We start from the raw sequence: 19,462 nt of genomic DNA, 5'->3' as shown, positions 1-19,462 counted from the left end.
AAAAGTTACAAAAAAATTGACCCTTGAGCTGGCAGGTGAAACAGTAGAAGGTGAAGGAAAAAATTACACTGATTCAGAGATCATTCTGCAGCTTAAAGATAAATGTAAATCCACCCACAGCAGAAGTGAACAGTTCATGATACTGACTACACTACCAAAGAGTTGGACATGCAAAAGAATAGAAAATGAATTTAACGTTAGCAATAGAATGGCTAGAAAAGCAAAATTTCTAGTTGAACAAAAAGGTTTCATGTCTTGTCCTGATCCTAAACCAGGCAAAGCATTCATTGAAGCTATAGTGAGTAAAGTGAAAGATTTTTACAATAGTGATGAAGTGAGCCGAATTATGCCTGGCAAGAAAGATTGTGTGTCTATAAAAGTGAACGGTAAGAAAACTCCTGCCCAGAAGAGGCTGGTTCTTACCAATTTGAAAGAAACCTATGAACTTTTTAAAGAAAAAAAATTCCACTTCTGCCAAAATAGGATTTTCAAAATTTGCTGACCTGCGACCGAAGAATTGTGTCCTCGTTGGTGGTAGTGGTGCACACTCAGTATGCGTATGTAGAATACACCAGAACACTAAGCTAATGATTGAAGGGGGTAAGCTGAAAGATATTCAGATTGGCGAGTCCAACCTTGGCGATTACAAAGTATGTCTGTCTCATATGTTGTGTCCAGAAAAGAGTTGGAGTTGTTACCTCAATATTTGCAAAAAATGTCCTTCAGTATTGGATCTCAAAGAAAAAATATTAAATTATTTTGAAGAGGCTATGGTAGATAATATAACTTATAAACAGTGGATATCTGTTGACAGATGTACTTTTGGCACGGTTTTTAAAAGTGCAGAACTTTTTGTAGAATGTTTTTGTGAACAGCTGATAGTCCTTAAGAAACACTCATTTGTAGCTCGCCAACAGTCTGACTACTACAATCACCTCAAAGAAAGCATCAAACAGAATGAGGCAGTAATAAGCTTAGGGTACCGTCACACTAAGCGACGCTGCAGCGGTACCGACAACGATGTCGATCGCTGCAGCGTCACTGTTTGGTCGCTGGAGAGCTGTCACACAGACAGCTCTCCAGCGACCATGGATCCTGAAGTCCCCGGGTAACAAAGGGTAAACATCGGGTTACTAAGCGCAGGGCCGCGCTTAGTAACCCGATGTTTACCCTGGTTACCGTTGTAAAAGTGAAAAAAACAAACAGTACATACTTATATTCCCGGTGTCAGGTCATGTCCCCCGCCTTCAGCTTCCAGCACTGACTGAGCGCCGGCCGTAAAGTACAGCGGTGACGTCACCGCTGTGCTTTACGGCTGACCGGCGCTCACCAGTCAGTGCGGGAAGCTGACGGCGGGGGACATGACCAGACACCGGGAATGTAAGTATGTAGTGTTTGTTTTTTTACATTTACAACGGTAACCAGGGTAAACATCGGGTTACTAAGCGCAGCCCTACGCTTAGTAACCCGATGTTTACCCTGGTTACCAGTGACGACATCGCTGGATCGGCGTCACACACGCCGATTCAGCGATGTCAGCGGGAGATCCAGCGACAAAATAAAGTGCTGGACTTTCCCCAGCGACCAATGATCTCCCAGCAGGGGCCTGATCGTTGGTCGCTGTCACACAACGATTTCGTTAACGATATCGTTGCTACGTCACAAAAAGCAACGATATCGTTAACGATATCGTTATGTGTGACGGTACCCTTAGACTTTTCAGAGAACGATTCCTTTGTTGTTCAGGATGAAGCACAGTCATTTCACTGGAACAATGAACAAGCAACTATGCACCCTTTTGCGATCTATTACAATGAGAATGGAGAAATAAAGTACAAAAGAGTAGTTATGATATCGGAGTGCTTACTTCATTATTCAATAGCTGTTCATTTGTTCCAAAAAAAAATGATTTCAGTGATAAAAATGGACATCCTACCAAGTTTGAGTAAGGTCTACTACTTCTCAGATGGCTCTTCTGCACAGTATAAAAACAGGAAAAGCTTTATAAATGTATGCCATCACAAGAAAGACTTTGGAGTGGAAGCTGAATGGCACTTTTTTGCCACTGCTCATGGCAAAGGTGTATGTGATGGTTTAGGAGGCACCGTGAAACGCCTTGCAGCCCGGGCTAGCCTCCAGAGGCCATATTCAGACCAAATCTTAAAACCCATGCAACTTTTCAAATGGAGTGAGAAAAATATTCTTAACATCCAGTTCATGTATTGTACAAACCAGGACTACAAAGAGGAGGAGAGTTTGTTAAAACATCGGTTACAGGATGCAGAACCCATCAAAGGGACTCGGCAATACCGGACTGTCATTCCATGTAGTGAAACAGAAATAAAAACAAGGGTTTTTTCATTCAGCAAAGACAGTGAAGTGCATGAAGTGGTAGAAGGCGGCACAAGATTGGCAATGGATGACATAACTGGTGATATGACCTGTGCATATGATTGGCGCTGGTGGCGGCTACTGGATTCTCCAAAGATTGTGAAAATGAAGAAGTAGAAGTGAATTTTCCGCACCTTCTGGTCCAGCGCCGTCCTTTGTGTATCCAAGAAAACCAGACAATGTAAAATTACAAAAATCAGATATTAACTCAAGTGGAGCCGCACATACCGACACAAAAGGGAATGGCCATTGCTAGTAAGCACTTATGGACCAGATTACATTTCACCCACTAGAAGGGACACATTGATGATAAAAGGCCAGTGTACGCTCCGGCGCAGGCGTACTTTATCCTGTTGAGGATGCAAAGTACTGCAGTGCGCAGGCGCCGGGAAAGGTCCGAGAGGCCCAGCACCTGCGCACTGCAGTACTTTGCTCTGCCCTCAACAGGATAAAGTACGCCTGCACCGGAGCTGCAGCGTGAATACAAGAGGACGTCATCGTAAGAAGATGGGAGGCCCCGGACCGGACGGCGACGTTCATTGTACCGGACCGCCCCTGGTTGAGTATAATCTAACCTCTTTTTCTCATCTTTCAGGATACATTGGGGGCTTATCTACAGCATTCCAGAATGCTGTAGATAAGCCTTTGATGCCGGTGGGCTTAGCTCATCTTCGATTTTGGGGGTGACAGGTTCCCTTTACGGACCTGTTCAGTGTTGAAGTGACCATGGAGGTCATATATTGGAAACCCCCAAAAGTGAAATCATTTTTAAACCCGCACCCCTCAACGTATTCAAAATTGCTTTCAGGTAGTTCATTAACTCTTATGGTGCTTTTCAGGAATTAATGCAAGGTGGCATGACAGGAATGAAAACGTTTATTTTAATTTGGCCGTGAACGGCCATGGTAAGCATCAAGACCACATGATCAAGATCTCAGTGTGCCAATGAGGTTAAAGAGGAAGCAGCCCCCACACTGTTAACCATGTAGATGCAGTAGTCACTAAACTATTGACAGAAGCATTTAAGGGGTTAAACGACCATAATCTGTGCCAACACTGATCAGTGCCAACACTGATTGTGGCTGATGCAGCAAGTTGTCAGCTATAGTGTACAGCTGATAGCTACAGGATTGTCACCCGTTGGCTTCAGTGCAGTTTTTGTGCGGATTTCACCTGCGTTTTTACACCTGCGGATTCCTATTAAGGAATAGGTGTAAAACGCTGCCTAATCCGCAAAGAATTGACATGCTGCAGAATATAAACTGCAGCAATTCTGCACGGAATTTTCCGCAGCATGTACACATCTGATTTGGTATTCCATAGCTTTACATGCTACTGTAAAACGCATGGAAAACAGCTGCAGATCCACAGCGTCAAATCTGCAACATGAGCACATAACTCAATGAGGTAAGGAGAATTTTCTTTCAGATATACATAATTTTATTGTACAAACACAAATAAATTACATACGGTAAGAGTACCACAAACCAAGTAGGTTTGAATGGGAATATAACCAGGTAAGTTAACACTAACAATTTATGCCTTAGGTATTATATAGGCAAAAAATGTCCAACAAGAGGGCTATCAAAACAAGTGCCATATACCTCCACACATTATTAAAGACATATCTTATGCAAAGTTGCCAGATAAGAGAGGAAACAGTTTTGGCCCTTTAAATACTAAGAGAAGTGAGACCTAGCCTAGATTACTTTATATATATAGCTGGCTATACACGGCAGGGTTATTTAAGGAAACGAGTTTTTTTCTCTTTTTCACGACGCCTCCTGAAGAAGGAAAACAGCGAAACGCGCGTCGAGGCGGCAGGTTGAGGCTCCAGGTTTTCACTATCTTTGATGTAAGTTTACCGTCTATATTCTGGTCTGTTCCTGGCCTATTATACAGTTAGGCAGCTATTCTTGTGGTAGGGATATAATATATGGTACATGCCGCTGTATATATCAAGGAAAAAAGAAAAAAACTTGTTTCCTTAACCCCTTCATGACCCAGCCTATTTTGACCTTAAAGACCTTGCAGTTTTTTGCAATTCTGACCAGTGTCCCTTTATGAGGTAATAACTCAGGAACGCTTCAACGGATCCTAGCGGTTCTGAGATTGTTTTTTCGTGACATATTGGGCTTCATGTTAGTGGTAAATTTAGGTCAATAAATTCTGCGTTTATTTGTGATAAAAACGGAAATTTGGCGAAAATTTTGAAAATTTCGCAATTTTTACATTTTGAATTTTTATTCTGTTAAACCAGAGAGTTATGTGACACAAAATAGTTAATAAATAACATTTCCCACACATCTAATTTACATCGGCACAATTTTGGAAACAAAATTTTTTTTTGCTAGGAAGTTATAAGGGTTAAAATTTGACCAGCGATTTCTCATTTTTACAACGAAATTTACAAAACCATTTTTTTTAAGGGACCACCTCCCATTTGAAGTCAGTTTGAGGGGTCTATATGGCTGAAAATACCCCAAAGTGACACCATTCTAAAAACTGCACCCCTCAAGGTACTCAAAATCACATTCAAGAAGTTTATTAACCCTTCAGGTGCTTCACAGTAGCAGAAACAACATGGAAGGAAAAAATGAACATTTAACTTTTTAGTCACAAAAATTATCTTTTAGCAACAATTTTTTTATTTTCCCAATGGTAAAAGGAGAAACAACCACGAAAGTTGTTGTCCAATTTGTCCTGAGTACGCTCATATGTGGGGGTAAACCACTGTTTGGGCGCACGGCAGGGCTTGGAAGGGAAGGAGCGCCATTTGACTTTTTGAATGAAAAATTATCTCCATCGTTAGCGGACACCATGTCGCGTTTGGAGAGCTCCTGTGTGCCTAAACATTGGCGCTCCCCCACAAGTGACCCCATTTTGGAAACTAGACCCCCCAAGGAACTTATTTAGATGCCTAGTGAGCACTTTAAACCCCCAGGTGCTTCACAAATTGATCTGTAAAAATGAAAAATTTTCACAAAAAAATTCTTTTCGCCTCAATTTTTTCATTTTCACATGGGCAATAGGATAAAATGGATCATAAAATTTGTTGGGCAATTTCTCCCGAGTACGCCGATACCTCATATGTGGGGGTAAACCACTGTTTGGGCACTCTGCAGGGCTCGGAAGGGAAGGCGCGCCATTTGACTGTTTGAATGGAAAATTAGCTCCAATTGTTAGCGGACACCATGTCGCGTTTGGAGAGCCCCTGTGTACCTAAACATTGGAGATCCCCCAGAAATGACCCCATTTTGGAAACTAGACCCCCAAAGGAACTTATCTAGATATGTGGTGAGCACTTTGAACCCCCAAGTGCTTCACAGAAGTTTATAACGCATAGCCATGAAAATAAAAAAAAAAAATTATTTTCTCATAAATGATCTTTTAGCCTGCAATTTTTTATTTTCCCAAGGGTAACAGGAGAAATTTGACCCCAAAAGTTGTTGTCCAGTTTCTCCTGAGTACGCTGATACCCCATATGTGGGGGTAAACCACTGTTTGGGCACATGCCGGGGCTCGGAAGTGAAGTAGTGACGTTTTGAAATGCAGACTTTGATGGAATGCTCTGTGGGCGTCACGTTGCGTTTGCAGAGCCCCTGATGTGGCTTAACAGTAGAAACCCCCCACAAGTGACCCCATTTTGGAAACTAGACCCCGAAAGGAACTTATCTAGATATGTGGTGAGCACTTTGAACCCCCAAGTGCTTCATAGAAGTTTATAATGCAGAGCCGTGAAAATAATAAATACGTTTTCTTTCCTCAAAAATAATTATTTAGCCCAGAATTTTTTATTTCCCCAAGGGTTACAGGAGAAATTGGACCCCAAAGGTTGTTGTCCAGTTTCTCCTGAGTACGCTGATACCCCATGTGTGGGGGTAAACCACTGTTTGGGCACACGTCGGGGCTCAGAAGGGAAGTAGTGACTTTTGAAATGCAGACTTTGATGGAATGGTCTGCGGGCGTCACGTTGCGTTTGCAGAGCCCCTGGTGTGCCTAAACAGTAGAAACCCCCCACAAGTGACCCCATTTTAGAAACTAGACCCCCCAAGGACCTTATCTAGATATGTGGTGAGCACTTTGAACCCCCAAGTGCTTCACAGACGTTTACAACGCAGAGCCGTGAAAATAAAAAATCTTTTTTCTTTCCTCAAAAATGATGTTTTAGCAAGCATTTTTTTATTTTCACAAGGGTAACAGGAGAAATTGGACCCCAGTAATTGTTGCGCAGTTTATCCTGAGTATGCTGGTACCCCATATGTGGGAGTAAACCACTGTTTGGGCACACGTCGGGGCTCGGAAGTGAGGGAGCACCATTTGACTTTTTGAATACGAGATTGGCTGAAATCAATGGTGGCGCCATGTTGCGTTTGGAGACCCCTGATGTGCCTAAACAGTGGAAACCTCTCAATTCTACCTCCAACACTAACCCCAACACACCCCTAACTCAAATCCCAACTGTAGCCATAACCCTAATCACAACCCTAACCACAACCCTAATTCCAACCCTAAGGCTATGTGCCCACGTTGCGGATTCGTGTGAGATTTTTCAGCATCATTTTTGAAAAATCCGCGGGTAAAAGGCACTGCGTTTTACCTGCGGATTTACAGCGGATTTCCAGTGTTTTTTGTGCGGATTTCACCTGCGGATTCCTATTGAGGAACAGATGTAAAACACTGCGGAATCCGCACAAAGAATTGACATGCTGCGGAAAATACAACGCAGCGTTTCCGCACGGTATTTTCCGCACCATGGGCACACGCGGATTTGGTTTCCATATGTTTACATGGTACTGTAAACCTGATGGAACACTGCTGCGAATCCGCAGCGGCCAATCCGCACCGTGTGCACATAGCCTAATTCTAAAGGTATGTGCACACGCTGCGGAAAACGCTGCGGATCCGCAGCTGTTTCCCATGAGTTTACAGTTCAATGTAAACCTATGGGAAACAAAAATCGCTGTGCACATGCTGCGGAAAAACTGCACGGAAACGCAGCGGTTTACATTCCGCAGCATGTCACTTCTTTCTGCGGATTCCGCAGCGGTTTTATAACTGCTCAAATAGAAAATCGCAGTTGTAAAACCGCAGTGAAATGCGCAGAAAAAACGCGGTAAATCCGCTATATATCCGCAGCGGTTTAGCACTGCGGATTTATCAAATCCGCAGCGGAAAAATCCGCAGAGGACCAGAATACGTGTGCACATACCGAAACCCTAACCCTAGCCCTACCCCTATTCTAACATTAGTGGAAAAAAAAAAATTTCTTTATTTTTTATTGTCCCTACCTATGGGGGTGACAAAGGGGGGGGTCATTTATTATTTTTTTTATTTTGATCACTGAGATATAACCTATCTCAGTGATCAAAACTCACTTTGGAACGAATCTGCCGGCCGGCAGATTCGGCGGGCGCACTGCGCATGCGCCCGCCATTTTGCAAGATGGCGGCGCCCGGGGAGAAGACGGACGGACCCCGGCAGGATCGGTAAGTATGATGGGGTGGGGGGGAATCGGAGCATGGGGGGGTGGATCGGAGCGCGGGAGGGGTGGAACGGAGCACGGGGGGGTGGAACGGAGCACGGGGGGGTGGAACGGAGCACGGGGGGGTGGAACGGAGTGCAGGGGGGGGGATTGGAGCACGGGGGGGGTGATTGGAGCACGGGGGGAGCGGACAAAAGCACAGGGGGAGCGGAGCACAGGACGGAGGGGAGCCGGAGCAGTATACCGGACAGATCGGAGGGCTGGGGGGGCGATCGGTGGGGTGGGGGCACATTAGTGTTTCCAGCCATGGCCGATGATATTGCAGCATCGGCCATGGCTGGATTGTAATATTTCACCAGTTATAATAGGTGAAATATTACAAATCGCTCTGATTGGCTGTTGAAAGTGAAACTGCCAATCAGAGCGATCGTAGCCACGGGGGGGTGAAGCCACCCCCCCTGGGCTAAACTACCACTCCCCCTTTCCCTGCAGATCGGGTGAAATGGGAGTTAACCCTTTCACCAGATCTGCAGGGACGCGATCTTTCCATGACGCCACATAGGCGTCATGGGTCGGATTGGCACCGACTTTCATGACGCCTACGTGGCGTCAAAGGTCGGGAAGGGGTTAAATAACCCTGCCGTGTATAGCCAGCTATATATATATATATATATATATATATAAAGTAATCTAGGCTAGGTCTCACTTCTCTTAGTATTTAAAGGGCCAAAACTGTTTCCTCTCTTATCTGGCAACTTTGCATAAGATATATCTTTAATAATGTGTGGAGGTATATGGCACTTGTTTTGATAGCCCTCTTGTTGGACATATTTTGCCTATATAATATGTAAGGCATAAATTGTTAGTGTTAACTTACCTGGTTATATTCCCATTCAAACCTGCTTGGTTTGTGGTACTCTTAGGGTACCGTCACACAGTGGCATTTTGATCGCTACGACGGCACGATTTGTGACGTTCCAGCGATATATCCGTGACGTTCCAGCGATCTCGCTGTGTCTGACACGCTCCTGCGATCAGGGACCCCGCTGAGAATCGTACGTCGTAGCAGATCGTTTGAAACTTTCTTTCGTCGTCTAGTGTCCCGCTGTGGCGGCATGATCGCATGGTGTAACAAAGGTGTGCACGATATTGTATACGATGTGCGCATAGTAACCAACGGCTTCTACATCGCACATACGTCATGAAATTATCGTTCCAGCGTCATACATTGCAAAGTGTGACAGCAGTCTACGACGCTGGAGCGATATTGTTACGATGCTGGAGCGTCACGGATCGTGCCGTCGTAGCAATCAAAATGCCACTGTGTGACGGTACCCTTACCGTATGTAATTTATTTGTGTTTGTACAATAAAATTATTTATATCTGAAAGAAAATTCTCCTTACCTCATTGAGTTATACACAATAGAGGTTGATGTGTTACAGTGAATTTTGGAGTTATATTGATATATGAGATCCCTTGGTGTATAAAAACATGAGCACATACCCTAACATTCAGCACTGTGGCGTGCCCGAGTTCAAATCCCTCCAAGGACAACATCTGCAAGGTGTTTGCATAGATTTCCTCCTACACTCAAAATACATACTAACAGGGAATTTAGATTGTGAGTCCCAATGGGGACAGTGATGGCAATGTCTATAAAGAGTTATGGAAATTAATGGTGCTACATAAACATTTAAAATAATTAAGATCCAAAATTAAAAGAGAACCTGTAACTAGGTCAAAAGTGGCCAGTTTCTGCTTTTATATCATTCTTGAGCCCCTTGTGAAAAACATTGTAGCTATTTCATGTCAATCTCTTATATCGGGCTCTAGAGCAGGCGTACTTTGTCTGCCCTGTTGAGGACAGAACAAAGTACTGCAGTGCACAGGCGTCAGGAAAGGTCAGAGGCCCGGCACCTACGCACTGCAGTACTTTGCTCTGCCCTCAACAGGGCAGACAAAGTACGCCAGAGCCGCAGCGTGAAGACAAGAAGAGGACGTCATCTTACGAACATGGGAGGCCCCGGACCGCGACGCCCATCGGACCGAACCGCAGTGGGTACGCCCCTGGTTGAGTATAATCTAACCTCTTTTTCTCATCTTTCAGGATACATTGGGGGCTTATCTACAGCATTCCAGAATGCTGTAGATAAGCTTTTGATGCCGGTGGGCTTAGCCCATCTTCGATTTTTGGGTGACAGATTCCCTTTAAGGAGATTAAAATATATACCGTATTTTCCGGCGTATAAGACGACTTTTTAACCCCTAAAAATTGTCCCAAAAGTCGGGGGTCGTCTTATACGCCGGGTACGGCGTGTGCAGGGAGCGATCCTGGATGTTCCCAGGGTCTGAAGGAAAGGAGACTCTCCTTCCGGCCCTGGGATCCATATTCATGTAAAAAATATAGAATAAAAATTATGGATACACTCACCCCTCCGACGAACCCTGGCTCTCAGTGCTGCTAGCGTCTGCCTCCGTTCCTGAGAATTTCAGAGAGTGAAGGACCTTCGATGATGTCGCGGTCAGGTGACAGGTCACCTGACCGCGACGTCATCGAAGGTCCTTCACTCTCTGCATTCTTAGGAACGGAGGCAGACGCTAGCAGCGCTGAGTGCAAGGGTTCGTCGGAGGGGTGAGTATATCCATATTTTTTATTTTTATTCTCTATTTTTTACATGACTATGGATCCCAGGGCCTGAAGGAGAGTCTCCTCTCCTCCAGACCCTGGGAACCACACGCCGTATAAGATGACTGGGCGTATAAGATGACCCCCATCTTATACGGCGGGCATATCCCAAATTCCATATTTTATATGGAAAAGTTGGGAGTCGTCTTATACGTCCAGTCGTCTTATACACCAGAAAATACGGTAATTTAACCTTGGGCTGCTCTTTTATCTTGATCCACAAGTCCATATTCTCTTAACTTTCCATGCTACCGGAGCTGGTTTCTGGCCAATATAATGTCAGTAACGGACGGGGTTTATATCCAACGAGGAACTGGTGACAGTCCTACCGAGGCTATTTCACTTTAGCTACAGTGAATGGGGCCACTCAGCAAGTCTGGTGCCATGTCAGTGACTGCATGGGCCACATCCTCTCGCTCCCCGTGCTTCCCTGGACCCGTGAGAATAGGGAGAGTCTGTGTAACAAAAAATGACTGTGTCCCCAGGGGGGCAGAATGTCATGTTGGTGAAAGTAGGGTGACCACACTATGTGATCCTGCTGACGTAATAGTGACATTAGGTGAGGCAACTACAGTGCCGGCAAAAAAAAAAAACTTTACAAGTTCAATGAAACCACAAAATCTTAATATTCAAGTGTTTTATTGTGGATATTTTATTATAATTAGTATTTTGTCATGTCACCCTTACATTTTATCACCACCTGCAGTCATTTAGGCATGGATTCAGCAAGGCTGGCTAAGTATGTGGAGTCCATGTTTACCCACAGTGTCTTCAGCACCTCCTTTAATACTGCATATTTTGGGTCATACCGTGACACGGTACTCGGACGACGCACAACCTTTGAGCCTCCCTTGACCAGCCTGAAAGTGCTCTCATCACTAAACATCACTTTCTTCCACTCTTCAGATGTCCAATCTTGATATTTCTTACAAAAGGCAAGCCTTTTCTTCTTCACTGCTGCTGTGAGCAGGGGCTTCTTTGCGGCACGGCAACTTGGTAGACCCAGGTCCTTCTGCAGGCGGTGATGAATTGTCCTAGTTGCGATGTTCTGGAGGAGCATAGGGTACTTGTGTTTTTAGTTCAACAGCAGTTATAGAAGGATGTGACATCACTTCACGCTTCAGAAGCCTATCAGTCCTTGGTAAAGTCTTCTTAGATGCGCCAGAGCCTGACTTCCTCTGCGGTACCATCCCAGGAGGCAATGATGCCGCCGACCGCTTCAGTTGATAAATTGCTTCTCTTGACACGCCCAGATCTCTAGCTACAGCAATCACCGAATCCCCCTTCTCGAGCAGAGTCAAGGCACAGGATTTCTCTTCCATTTTAAGCTTCTTTTGACCAATTGTGGGAGATAATAAAAAACTGAGGGAGATAATAAAAGACTCCCTAATAGCAAAACTGGCTGGGCTGCACATAACAACCAATCAGAGTGCAGCTTTCGCTTAACCAGAGAAGTGAAAACTGAGCGTTGATTGGTTGATATTTGCAACAAAGCCAGATTTAATATTAGACAGTTTTTTATTATCTCCCCCATTGTGTACACTTTTAAAAAGTGAAATTATGATGTGGATTTTATATGTAAAGTTTTTTTTTTGCAGCTTAAGTGTAAAGATTTTTTTTGCCGGCACTGTAAGTGCATGTTCGTCATACCCCTTAATTTTTTTTTGTAATCCACCATATGAATGTCTAGTAAATAAAAAAAAAATGTAACAGCTCAGAATAAAACATTAAACAGCGTGTTAATGTCATCTCTTCTCTACCTACTTCACATTGCAGCGTTGGAGTCTCAACACAGGGACAGGTGAATGCAGCAACCAATACTGTGTCTGGAATTCATCAGTAGAGCAAGTAGTATAATTGATAGAAAAGCCACCCATACCCTCTCTCCCATCTTCAAATAAATAATATGAAAATGTTCCCTGGGCAGACCTTTTCATTTCATGAACCACACCTACAAGCCACTAACACAATAGAACAGAAAGGGGAATGATCACTTACTGTAGATTGTTTTTTTTTTGTTTGTTTTTTTAAGTTTAAATTATGAAAACTTAAAAGGTAACATGTCGTGTCTGATAACTATTAACCTGCAGGTTATGAAGGTGCTCGGTAGTACTGAAAGTGTGGCACCTGGCAGTACATATTGTTAGCACTGGGGCCTGCTTACAGCCACACCACACCAGAGAATAAAAATGGCAGCCCTCAGTACATGAAGAAAAAGTTATATAGTAAATTTGGTTTTGTTTAAAAAGATTTACATAATAAATAAAAAACTGACATTCCCTTTCAACAGCAAGTACAAATGTTAGGCGATGTGCACACGTTGCGGTTTTTACCGCGGAACCGCGGCGATTTTGATGCTGCGGGTCCGCAGCAGTTTCCATTGCGTTTACAGTAACCTGTAAACCCTATGGAAACCGCAAACCGCTGTGCACATGCTGTGGGAAAAACCGCGCAGAAACGCAGTGGTTTATAACCCGCAGCATGTCACTTCTTTGTGCAGAATCGCAGTGATTCTGCACCCATAGAAATGCATTGATCCGCTTACGTCCCGCATGGGGCTGTGCCCACCATGTGGGAAGTAAGCGGATAATGTGCGGGTTATACCCGGGGTGGAGGAGAGGAGACTCTCCTCCAGGCCCCGGGAACCATATTTGTGGTAAAAAAAAAAAAAGAATTAAAATAAAAAATAATGATATACTCACCTCTGAAGTCTCAGCGCTGCACGCGGACGTCCGGTCTCAGGTTGCTATGCGAGCAGGGCCTGCGGTGACGTCGCGGTCACACGAAGGTCCTTCTCGCACAGCACTTTGGAACCGGACCGCCGCCTGCAGCGCAGAGGAGATCGGGACGTCAGAGGGTGAGTATATCATGATTTTATTATTTTTAACATTACTATTGATGCTGCATATTGCTGCATATGCAGCATCAATAGTAGGGGTAAAATCCCGCAGCGGAACCCGCAGGACAAACCGCGATAAATCTGCAGGGATAACCGCAGCGAGTTTGCCCTGCAGATTTATCAAATCCGCTGCGGGAAAACCCGCAGGGACCCGACGCAACGTGTGAACATGGCCTTAGGCTACTTTCACACAGGTTTTCAGTGTCAGGCTAAGGCTATGTGCACACGTATTTGGGTCCACTGCGGATTTTTCTGCAGCGTATTTGATAAATCCGCAGTGGAAAAACAGCTGCGGATTTACCGCGGTTTTCACTGCGGTTAAACCGCTGCAGAAAACGCAGAAAGAAGTGACATGCTGCGGAATGTAAACCACTGCATTTCCGCGCGGCTTTTTCTGCAGCATGTGCACAGCGTTTTTGGTTTCCCATAAGTTTACATTGTGCTGTAAGCTCATGGGAAACTGCTGAGGATCCGCAGCAAAATCCGCATCGTGTGCACATACCCTGAATCCGGCAAATGTTGGAAAAACTGGATCCGGCGCAGATTGTGAAAAACTGAAGCGACTGATCCGTTTTTTTTTATGGATCCGGCTAGCATATCTAGATTATTACTGGATAAAAAAATTAAAAAAATTGGACCATGCTCAGTTTTAAAAAAACAGATCAGGCTGCCGGATCCGGCACCTTCCAGCTCCCATAGGCTTCCATTCTAGCAAACAGCCGGAAGCAACAGATCTGGCGCTTCAGGCTTTTTCGCCGGAGACAAAAAACGTTGCTATGGACGTTTTTTCAAGAAACCGGAAGCGGCAGGTTTGCCAAAAAACGGACCAAACGCAATGTCATCCGGTGCAATCTGGCACTAATACAAGTCTATGGGAAAAAAAACTGGATCCGGAGGCAACATTCGCCTGATCCGTTTTTTGAAAATTAGCCGGATTTAGCCTGACACTGAAAACCTGATGTGTGAACGTAGCCTTAGTGTGAATGTAGCCGATAGAGTGGGATAGACCCTGGCAGACAGCGTTTTGTGTGCATTTTCATTACTAAACAATGCTCCGCTTTCACATTAGGTGTAGTGGCAGCACTAGTGCTTATTGCTATCCATACACAGCATTTCATGGCACCGGCACAGAGAAGACTGGTAATCTCATTCGCAGTGTCTTTATCCCCTGCGCTCTTCAATTACAGAACGCAACGTGTCAATTATTTCAGCTATTTTCACTCATTACAATGAATGCATTAAAAATACTAAATATTTGCAATTTTCCTGAATAGGAAGGAAGAAACCGCATCAAAACCTCTACATGTGAACATGCCCTTACAATGAGGCACTCTTTACAAACGTCCAGTGACGGTGAGAGCAGACGGGGCAAAGGTGGCGACCTCGGGCCCCTTCCCAGCGTACATGGGCCACCCCTCGTGCTCCGCTCACACCCCTCCCCGGATGGCCTCATCATGGCCGGGCAGCTTCCCTGTGTGGGGCCCATATCCGGCCTCACTCCAAGCCATCAATGCGAGAAGGGAAAGTATGCGCCGCCATAAGCGCACTCAGGGCTTACTGTGAGGCACGGCGGGAAGACAACACGGCTAGAAAATGGCGCCTACAGTCCAGACGAGAGACACGGCGACACAACACCGCATTAGGCCGTGCGGGGCTCCACGCTCACCTGCGCTCTACCGACTGCCTCCTCCAGCTTCCAGGCACGGCGCGGACTCTGAGCAGCCAAGCGCTAGCACGGCCGCAGGACGCTGTGTGCGCAGAGCATGCCGGGAACTGCCCGTCCAGGGAGCGTTGCGACAACAGAACGTCCCGGCCGTAAACTACATTTCCCACAAAGCCCCGCGAGTTTCTGCGCCATCTTCCCTGGCTTTGGTGAGGGGCGTATTCTTGTGTGTCAGCTATCGGTGTCATGGCTGCTCGAACCGGTGACGTCGGTGTCAGTCAGGAGGCTACATAGTTACTTCAGCTCTTCCCTTGTGCTATCCTGTTACAGCGCTACCCTCTTTAGGAGATGGTCCTGGCCCTTGGGCTTCCTTGGGTCCTGAAGCCTTCTTCACACCAATTGAACCTCTCTTTGAGTTTCTGTATGATCAGATAAATAGTTAATTTTAAGGACAATTTTACAATCAGCAATTGTAGAAAGTATTGAAAGCTAGCACTCAATCAAATAAAGTTCACGGTGCCAGTGAACGGGATGGTGGATCCCACAAGTCATAAAGTCAAAGTAATCACTGCACTCGTATATTTTCAAATTGCAAAAAGTTTATTAAATTTGAATTTGTGAAAAGAGGTACTTGGCGAATTAATTCGCCAAGTACCTCTTTTCACGAATTCAAATTTAATAAACATTTTGCAATTTGAAAATATACGAGTGCAGTGATTACTTTGACTGTATTACAATCAGCAATGTTCTTGCCTGTAAAGCTCTTTTTTTTGCAAAGCAGGTGTTTCTTGGGGGTAGCCATGGTTAAAGGAATCTGTCAGCTCATTTTTCGCATATAAGCTGCGGCCACCGGCATCAGGGCTTATCTCCAGCATTCTGGAATGCACCCCCGACGTAACCTGAGAGGTAAGAAAAAGGTTAGATTATACTCACCCAGGGGCGGTCAGGTCCGGGGCCTCCCATCTTCTTACAATGACGTCCTCTTCTTCTCTTCACGCTGCAGCTCCGGCGCAGGCGTACTTTATCCTGTTGGGGGCAGAGCAAAGTACTGCAGTGCGCCGGCAAGGGTCAGAGAGGCCCAGCACCTGCGCACTGCAGTACTTTGCTCTGCTCTCAACAGGATAAAGTACGCCGAAGCCGTAGTGTGAAGACAAGAAGAGGACGCCATCGCACCAGGACCGCCCGCCCAGGTGAGTATAATCTAACTTGTTTTCCTCATCTTTCAGGATACATCGGGGGCTTATCTACAGCATTCCAGAATGCTGTAAATAAGCCCCTGATGACGGTGAGCTTAGGCTGTGTGCACACATTGCAGATTTTATTGCGAACCCGAGTTTTTTCCAAGCCGAATTGCATCAAATCTGCAATGTATTGCACAACCAATGTAAGTCTATGGGAACCGCACACTTGATGTGCACATGCTGCAGAAAAATCCGCACAGAAACACAGAGTTTTATTTTCTTAAGCATGTCACTCAGGTTTAAAAAAGATCTGCTGTTTTGCTGTGGAGTTGGGTGCGAGAAATGCTGCAGATTGGAAAGGGGAAGAGTGTGTGGGCGGAGACTGTGTGTGCAGAGAAGATGTGCATGTCTGTGTGTGGGTGTTTGTTTGTGTCTGCAGGACTGTGTGTGTCTGTGTGCGGGGATTGCGGGGCTGTGTGTGTCTGTGGGAGTGTGTGCGGGTCTGTATGTAGGCAGGCATCGTCCGATGGGACTACTAGTCTCATCCGGCTATGCCTGCTACAGTGACAGGTAGCTGGATGATGGGATACTATAGTCCCTTCATCCGGCTACTGTGTTCAAGTGTAAAAAAAACACATACAACATAGTGTACATACTACATACAGTACATACAACATACATACCTGTTGTGAATTCTGTGGCCAAGCTCCCTTCTGTGGTCGTGAGTGGTACTTCGGCTGGTTCTGTCTATGAGCTTCCTTTGGTGGATGAGAGTGGTACTGCGGCTTCTGAGTTTCCTTCCTCAGGTGATGAGGTTAAGTCGTTAGGTGCTGCTCTATTTAACTCCACCTAGTGCTTTGATCCTGGCCTCCAGTCAATGTTCTAGTATTGGTCTTGCTTTCTCCTGGATCGTTCCTGTGGCCTGTATATCCTGCATAAGCTAAGTTTTGCTTGTTTTATTTTTGTTTGCTATTTTTTCTGTCCAGCTTGCTATATTGGTTTTTCTTGCTTGCTGGAAGCTCTGGGACGCAGAGGGAGCACCTCCGTACCGTTAGTCGGTGCGGAGGGTCTTTTTGCCCCCTCTGCGTGGTTTGTAGGGTTTTGTGTTGATCGCAAAGCAATCTTTCCTATCTTCGGTCTGTTCAGTAAGTTGGGCCTCACTTTGCTAAATCTATTTCATCTCTGCGTTTGTATTTTCATCTCAACTCACAGTCATTATATGTGGGGGGCTTCCTTTTCCTTTGGGGTATTTCTCTGAGGCAAGGTAGGCTTATTTTTCTATCTTCAGGGCTAGCTAGTTTCTCAGGCTGTGCTCGAGGCGCATAGGACTGGTCAGGAGCGCTCCACGGCTACCTTTAGTGTGGTTGGATAGGATTAGGGATTGCGGTCAGCAGAGTTCCCACGTCTCAGAGCTCGTCCTATGTTTTTGGTAATTGTCAGGTCACTTTGTGTGCTCTGAACTTCAAGGTCCATTGTGGTTCTGAATTACCTGTTCATAACACATACCATACAACATACAGTACATACAACATGCAGAGCATGCAAAATACAATACATACAACATACAGAACATACAACACACAGTACATGCAACATACAACATACAGTACATACAACATACAGTACATACAACATGCAGTACATACAACATGCAGAACATGCAAAATACAGTACATACAATATACAGAACATACAACACACAGTACATACAACATACAGAACATACAACATACAGAACATACAACATACATATAGATATACAGTACATACATACAGCACATACGTAGACATACAACAAATACATATAGACATACAGTACATATACACAATCATACAGTACATACAGCATAGAGTACATACTCACTATCACCTTGATCCCTCAAGCCATTGCTCACCTGTAAAAAATATTAAAAATAATAAACAAACAATTTACTCCCTGATCCGCAGAAATCCAATTAATACAAGTGTCCCACGACGATCTCCCGTGGAGAACAGCCACATCAGATGATGCGACCGCACTCCAGGGGCTCCAGGATACAATGACAGAAGGTATCCTTCCGCATTGTATCCTGGAGCCGCTGTGAGAAATAGTTCCTACTCTCACTTGCGGCACTGCTGTGTAGGAAATTTCCCACACAGCTTTGCCATTAAGTGAGAGCCTGAACTACAGTAACCTCTCAGTGATGCACTGCAGGAGCCATTGTCTCCTGTCAGTGTGTCACTGGAGGCCAATAGAGCGGTGACATCACCCAATGTCACTGTTCTGTTCTATAGGGGAGATCGTTGTGGAACACTCGTTATTAATTGGACTGCGTCAGACAGGGAGTATACAAGAAAAAGTTTTAAAGTGGGCACCATCCAAAAGATCTTAGCTATAAATGTTGTGTGTTCACTACCAAGCATGTAATATATACACCATAAAGAGGAAAAAGCAGCACATGCACAAAAACGGTTGGAACACCACAATTCAATAATTTCAAAAAATATATCAAATTTTATTTATACACAAAAGAAGTACTACACACAGTTAAAAACATCTAAAAAACTACTCCAACAAGTAGATATAACCAAACTTCCATGTTTAAATACAATGTATCTGGCCCTCAACATTTGTTTGCACCAAAATAATTATATATATATAGTGGAGATGCTGCATATATCTGAAACAACAAAGAAATTTCTATTACAGATCGGCGGAATCCTCATGGGGGCTCTTGTTAGATCTATGACCGCTCCATATATATGGGTATTGGGCAAAGAACGCTCACTTAATAGCACAGAATAACTATAATGCAGCTATTTTGCATATTCTAGTATTTGTCAAAATACGATTAAGTCATGCTATACATATATACATAGCAAATCTAGCTGTGAGTTTGCCCTAAAAGAGTGCTCACACATACATCAACTGACATGATAGATCAAAAAAAAAAAACCCAAGAGGCATTGAAGCACAAAGGCGGTGAGCACAGAGCTGTATACTTTACCCTAACCGGTCCATTAACCCCTTCATGACCCAGCCTATTTTGACCTTAAAGACCTTGCCGTTTTTTGCAATTCTGACCAGTGTCCCTTTATGAGGTAATAACTCAGGAACGCTTCAACGGATCCTAGCGGTTCTGAGATTGTTTTTTCGTGACATATTGGGCTTCATG

At 44.7% G+C, this 19,462-nt stretch overlaps 1 protein-coding gene across 4 annotated transcripts in view; it reads right to left on the bottom strand.

Annotated features, from left to right (window-relative positions):
* Window positions 1-15,344, bottom strand: part of THRAP3 (thyroid hormone receptor associated protein 3) — a 103,256-nt gene extending 87,912 nt beyond the window's left edge. For all 4 annotated transcript variants that reach the window (XM_069756872.1, XM_069756868.1, XM_069756873.1 and 1 more), the window contains exon 1: window positions 15,130-15,344. The gene's annotated coding sequence lies outside the window, so the exon portion shown is untranslated. The remainder of the gene's footprint in view (window positions 1-15,129) is intronic.
* Window positions 15,345-19,462: the final 4,118 nt, after the last annotated feature.

The sequence above is a fragment of the Ranitomeya imitator genome, chromosome 3 (assembly GCF_032444005.1).
Source record: "Ranitomeya imitator isolate aRanImi1 chromosome 3, aRanImi1.pri, whole genome shotgun sequence".
NCBI lineage: Eukaryota > Metazoa > Chordata > Amphibia > Anura > Dendrobatidae > Ranitomeya > Ranitomeya imitator.
Note: the sequence above shows the minus strand (reverse complement) of the source record. Positions and strands in the feature narration are given on the sequence as shown.